This window comes from Triticum urartu, chromosome 7 (genome assembly GCF_003073215.2).
Source record: "Triticum urartu cultivar G1812 chromosome 7, Tu2.1, whole genome shotgun sequence".
Classification (NCBI taxonomy): Eukaryota; Viridiplantae; Streptophyta; class Magnoliopsida; order Poales; family Poaceae; genus Triticum; species Triticum urartu.
Genome location: NC_053028.1, coordinates 43,304,742 through 43,311,030, shown reverse-complemented (window position 1 = coordinate 43,311,030; position 6,289 = coordinate 43,304,742).

Here is a 6,289-nt window from a genome sequence, read left to right as displayed (position 1 = left end):
GGTGGTTTGCCTCTGTTGCTTTTCTCGTTGACACTTGCATGATGCATGACCCTACCTTTCTATGAGGGTTATGCCGGTGGGTGTAGATAGGATGCTAAAGTAGTGCTACGCAAAAAGGGACGGGAATATGCATGGAGATGGAGACAAAGTATTTTCAAAAGACTTTTCGAAAACCCCATCGGGTGCCACTTATGCCCGGGGGAGATGATGAGTTGGGTAACCACTTGATGACGAAGTGGTGTACCGAGGCAAGTGCGTGTGTTGTTTCCAAAACGGATTGGTTTAACTTGCGATCGTTATTCCAACCTTACATGCGCAACCACTCTACCCTTATATGGGAAAGGGCATTATTGATTACCTAGGCCGATACTAGCTTGGAGCCCGCATTACTAGTGATGGGGGAGAGTTGGTGCTCTCTCTCGGGACGGGGTCGTGCCAGGTAGGGCGGCCATGACTGTTTTTACAGGGCACCGGATACACCGTTGCGTCCCCTCTCGGATGTTACGATCTCGAGTGAGTCTCGTATGATGTACATCGTGAGGATACGGAACAACGAGTGGACTCCTTGTTAGTGTCGTCTAGGGAAAGATAGTGATCGGGTGCTTACCCCGGGTACTTGAGGTATCGCGGGTCGTGGATGACACGGAAGTTCCCCGGATCTTGTGGGTAAAGTGTGCAACCTCTACAGAGTGTAAAACTATTTGAATAGCCGTGTCCACGGTCAAGGACAGTTGGGTAACCGCTCTTGGGCTATGTCCACATGTTTACAAACCAGTGTGTGTGTTTGGATAAGTGGGAAGATCTACTTGGGTCAAGTCAAAGGACTTGACATGATTGAGTTGGGTTGATGCCCACTCTATTTATGTTGATATCTATAACCTGTCCTCATGGTTACTTGAATTCTCCTGATGCATGTCTTACAAGTTGTTGAACATGTCATTGCACTCAAAACTAGCTTTCTGCAAAAATTTACCTATATCATGCATTGTTGTATCTTGAACCAAAACATGGGTTGCTTGCGAGTACATTCAAAGTACTCATTGGCTTGCCACTGGTTATTTTATTGGCCAGGCATGAAAGAACATGATATGATGAAGAATACTTCAGTGACGAACATGCGAGCTAGGACGCTTCCCAGTCAGAATGCATGTAGGGTTAAGGCAGATGGCATCGGTCCAAGTTATCGACGAAGATTTCCGCTGCGATGTTATACTCAAGACTCGACCATAATGGTCCTACTTGTGTAATACGGTATGTGTGGATGTAAGACTCTTGTTATTCAGCTTCTGTGTGTTCAGTGAGCATTGATCTCTGGGATCACTGTACACCTGCATTCGGTGATCACGACTTATGAGTCGGGGTCACCACAGAGCTGGTATCAGAGCCATCCTAACTGTAGGAAGCCTTAGTTAGCATGGGTGTTAGTTAGGATAAAACCCATTTTGCAAAACTCTCTATACTCCTCTTCTTTTCTAAGCTTACCAAACCTGAGGGATATTTTCCTTAATGACCTCTCCTATTCAACTTTTGTAGATGGCCATCGCCCCCTAGAGACTCCTTATGACAGGGTTTGCATCACTCCTAAAAGACTGCCTCCAATAATGCCACTATCCCTTGCTGCCCATATACACCCTGCATGAACTGGAAAATGATGTGCTCGAGAAGGAGTTCTACGCCAAGGTTTTTGTGCCTGCCAAGACCTCACCCCAGGGGTGGTTCTTCATTGGACCACCCATGCCAACAAAAGACCTGGCCATTCAGCAAGTGGCATATGAAGCGCTCCTCCGTCTTCGAGGCCTCCTTCCAGAAATGAAAGAAGAACACGCCACCCGCTACCTACCTGGAAAGAACGGATTTGGAGCCCCAGCTCAAGTGATGATTTCCCCAGAAGATGAGGATCCAACCCTCAAGTACCAGATCCGCTTCATCAATGCCGGAGACTACCTTCTACGTCACCTTACCGAAGCATTCCTTAAGGCTCTCCAAGACCTCCCTTCACTTCTGCACCTCCACTGCCTCGAGAAGAAGAAGGTGGTCGAGCAAGAACAACAAATCACTGCCCTAGAAGCCCACATTTTTAATCAGGAGCAGCAAATCAAGGGACTTGAGGGAGTCCTGGATTAGGGGGTGTCTGGATGGCCGGACTATACCTTCAGCCGGACTCCTGGACTATGAAGATACAAGATTGAAGACTCCGTCCCGTGTCCGGAAGGGACTTTCCTTGGTGTGGAAGGCAAGCTTGGCGATGCGGATATTTAGATATCCTACCATTGTAACCGACTTTGTGTAACCCTAACCCTCTCTGGTGTCTATATAAACCGGAGGGTTTTAGTCCGTAGAACAACACGCAATATACAACTATCATACCATAGGCTAGCTTCTAGGGTTTAGCCTCCTTGATCTCGTGGTAGATCTACTCTTGTACTACCCATATCATCAATATTAATCAAGCAGGACGTAGGGTTTTACCTCCATCAAGAGGGCCCGAACCTGGGTAAAACTTCGTGTCCCTTGTCTCCTGTTACCATCCGCCTAGACGCACAGTTCAGGACCCCCTACCCGAGATCCGCCGGTTTTGACACCGACATTGGTGCTTTCATTGAGAGTTCCTCTGTGCCGTCGCAATCAGGAAGGATGCCTCCTCCCGTCTTTAAAGACAGCGCCGTTGCTAAGGGAGCTTTGGCTGTCGGCCAAACTCTCCGGCTAGGTGGTTTTCTTATGACCGCCTGTTCGGCTGTTGCACCGATGGTGACCTGTCGGGTCATCAAAAGCAATCTTCATGTCAGCTCGGAACTCGTCGAGCAGCTAGATCCAATGGAGCTCTCTCCCGTAAACGAGCTCTTGGATCGCATCGCTGCCCTAGGGGTCGCTATGGATTACGACCAGGTTGGGCTTAAACCCGATCTAAGAGAAATTAACTCTCCCCAAGTCACCCATCACGTTGCCGTGGTAGAGGCGCAGTGCGGCGACCCTTCATCTATCTTAAGGACTAGCTACATCCGGATTCCCAATCCCTCCAAGCCGGATACCCGTGGAGGGGAGGATGTAACTCAAGACCTGAGCTTAGAATCAGGCAACGGGCTAGATTCATTGGACAACATCCAAGAATCCGAACTTCAGAGTTCGGAAACTCTTTGGCCTCTGAGTCTTAGATTGGGTGAGGTTTCAGATTTAACACCACCCGCCCACCCGAACATAAGCGATCTATCCCAAATCAGGCAAAAGCCCGAAGAAACAGTACATCATTACTGGGCCAGATTCCTGCTGGTTATGAACAGGATAAAGGACTGCCGTGAGGAAGACGCAATCTCAACCTTCTGCAATAATTGCACGGACAAGGGAATCCTCAACGCCATAAGTCGTCGTGATATTACACGCTTCGCTGACTTGGCGTCCATAGTACAAAAGTACTGTGCGATGGAAAGCGCCTGGAAAACCGAAATAAAATTTTGGGACAATCCGGCCCTGAATAGCAACCTCGTCCGAAATAAAAGGGCACATCATCGTCAGACACCCGGGTTAAATACCAAAAAACCAAAACCCACTACAGGGCATGGAACCGTACTGGAAAGATGGCTTAATGGACCCTATAAAATTTATAGTACAGAGGATGCCATACCAACTCACAGCCTTAGAGCATGTGGGATACTCCAGCAGGTGGCCAAAATTGGCGAAGACCTCTTAATTTCGGAGGCCGCAGAAAGCCACCCTAGGGATACCAGTACAATTCTCACAGTCTTCGAGACTTTCGCATCAAATAATATGCGAAAAAGAACACTCCGCAGCCTCGCCGAATTCTATCAAGTAGCAACGATAAACCCATGGAGCGACACGGCTATTACTTTCAATTCCAGTGATGAACCTAAATTCCGAACAGCCCAAGCACTAGCCGCATTGGTCCTCAGTCCAATAGTGGACGGCTTTCGCCTCACCAAGGTACTCATGGATGGAGTCAGTGGATTGAACCTCATTTATGAGGAAACCCCTTCAAAAAATGGAAATAGACTGGAACCGCATCGAGCGAAGCAGCACAACCTTTAGAGGAATAATCCCCAGTCGGGAAGCGCGCTGTACAGGAAAAATCACACTAGATGTGGTGTTAGGCACGCTGGATAATTACAGGTCCGAAGAGGTCACGTTCTAGGTGGCCCCATTCAAAACCGGATACCACGCTCTACTAGGGTGGGAAGCGTTTACAATCTTCCAAGCAATACCCCATTATGGGTACATGAAGCTCAAGATGCCCGGGCCGAACGGAATCATCACTCTCGCTAGTGATCCGGACATAGCGCTCCGCGCTGAAAACAAGACAGCCGCATTGGCCCTTGAGGCACTATCCAAAGCCCTAGCGGCTGAGGAACTGACTGCGCTGCGCTCCACGGTTAACAGGGACGATGTGATACTCGACAAAAGATCCAAGTCCACATCCTTTAAACCAGCGGACGAAATAGTCAAATTCTAGGTCCATCCAACGGACCCTAATAAAACAGCTTCCATCGGGGCACAATTAAACCCTGATGTAGACGCCGCACTACGAGAATTTCTACGTGAAAATTGGGACATCTTCGCCTGGCACCCTTCAGACATGCCAGGAATCCCACGCAGGCTGGCCGAACACAGCTTAAATATCCTAAAAGGATTCAAACCTGTCAAACAAGCCCTTCGGCGTTTTTCCGAACCCAAGAGACAGGCCATGGGAGAGGAGCTAGCCAAGCTATTGGAGGCCCGATTCATCAGAGATATAAAACATCTGGACTGGCTAGCAAACCTGGTGATGGTACCAAAGAACGTCAAATCCTGGCGCCTGTGCGTTGATTTTTAAGACCTTAACAAGGCTTGCCCAAAGGATCCCTTCCCCCTCCCCCGCATCGATCAAATTATCGATGCCACCGCAGGACACGATTCATTGTGTTTCCTCGACGCATACTCCGGCTACCATCAAATCAAGATGGCAGAGTCAGACCAAGCCGCAACGGCATTCATCACACCATACGGCCCATTCTGCTTCAACACAATGCCCTTCGGGCCCAAAAACGCCGGCGCAACGTATCAGCGCATGATTCAGACATGTCTGGCAAACCAGATTGGCAAAACAGTGGAGGCATACGTGGATGATGTGGTCGTCAAAACAAGACATGTCGAATCTCTAGTAGACGACTTGAGGCTTACATTTGATAACCTCCGAACATATGACATCAAGCTCAACCCAGAAAAATGCGTTTTCGGTGTTCCAACCAGAAAGCTCTTGAGCTTCATTGTATCCGGTAGAGGAATCGAAGCAAATCCAGCCAAGATCCGAGATTTGTCACAATTGGATATCCCAAAGGACCTTAAACAAATACAAAAATTAACCGGATGCGTGGCGGCTCTAAGCCGCTTTATCTCCCGTTTGGGAGAAAAGGCACTACCCCTATATTGCCTCCATCGGCGCACCGAACACTTCGAGTGGACGGATGCCGCCACGGCCGGACTCGAGGAAATAAAAGCCATATTGGCAACAAACCTAGTCCTGGCTGCGCCAAACATCGGCGAACCAACGCTATTGTACATTGCAGCAACCCATCAGGTTGTCAGCACAGTGCTCGTCGTCGAGCGGGAAACGGACGGACACAAATTCCCCCTTCAAAAGCCAGTCTACTACGTGTCCACTGTCCTCACTCCATGCAAATCACGGTACCCGCATTATCAAAAGATTGCATACGCGGTATTCATGGCATCCCAAAAGCTACGACACTACTTTCAAGAGTGTTCGATAACAGTAGCCTCGGAAGTACCACTCAACGATATTATCAACAACCACGACGCAACGGGCCGGATTGCAAAATGGGCCATCGAGCTCCTCCCGTTCGACATAACTTACAAGCCACGGCGAGCTATTAAGTCGCAAGTTTTGGCCGACTTCGTCGCAGAATGGATGGAGGCCGAGCTCCCTAAAGAGTACGGCACATATTCAAACTGGATCATGCATTTCGACGGCTCCAAAATGTTGGCCGGACTGGGGGCTGGCGTCGTCTTGACGTCCCCCACAGGAGACACAGTTCAATACGCAATCCAGATTATGTACACAGACTCCAACAATGCAGCCGAATACGAGGCCCTTTTACATGGTCTCCGGATGGCAGTATCCATGGGCATTCAACGCCTAGAGGTGCGCGGGGATTCAAACCTCGCGATATCCCAAATAAATGGAGACTTCGATGCCAAGGATCCAAAAATGGCAGCTTACCGAAATGCCGTATTAAAAATGTCAGCTCGGTTTGAGGGACTCGAATTTCACAATATAGCCGGG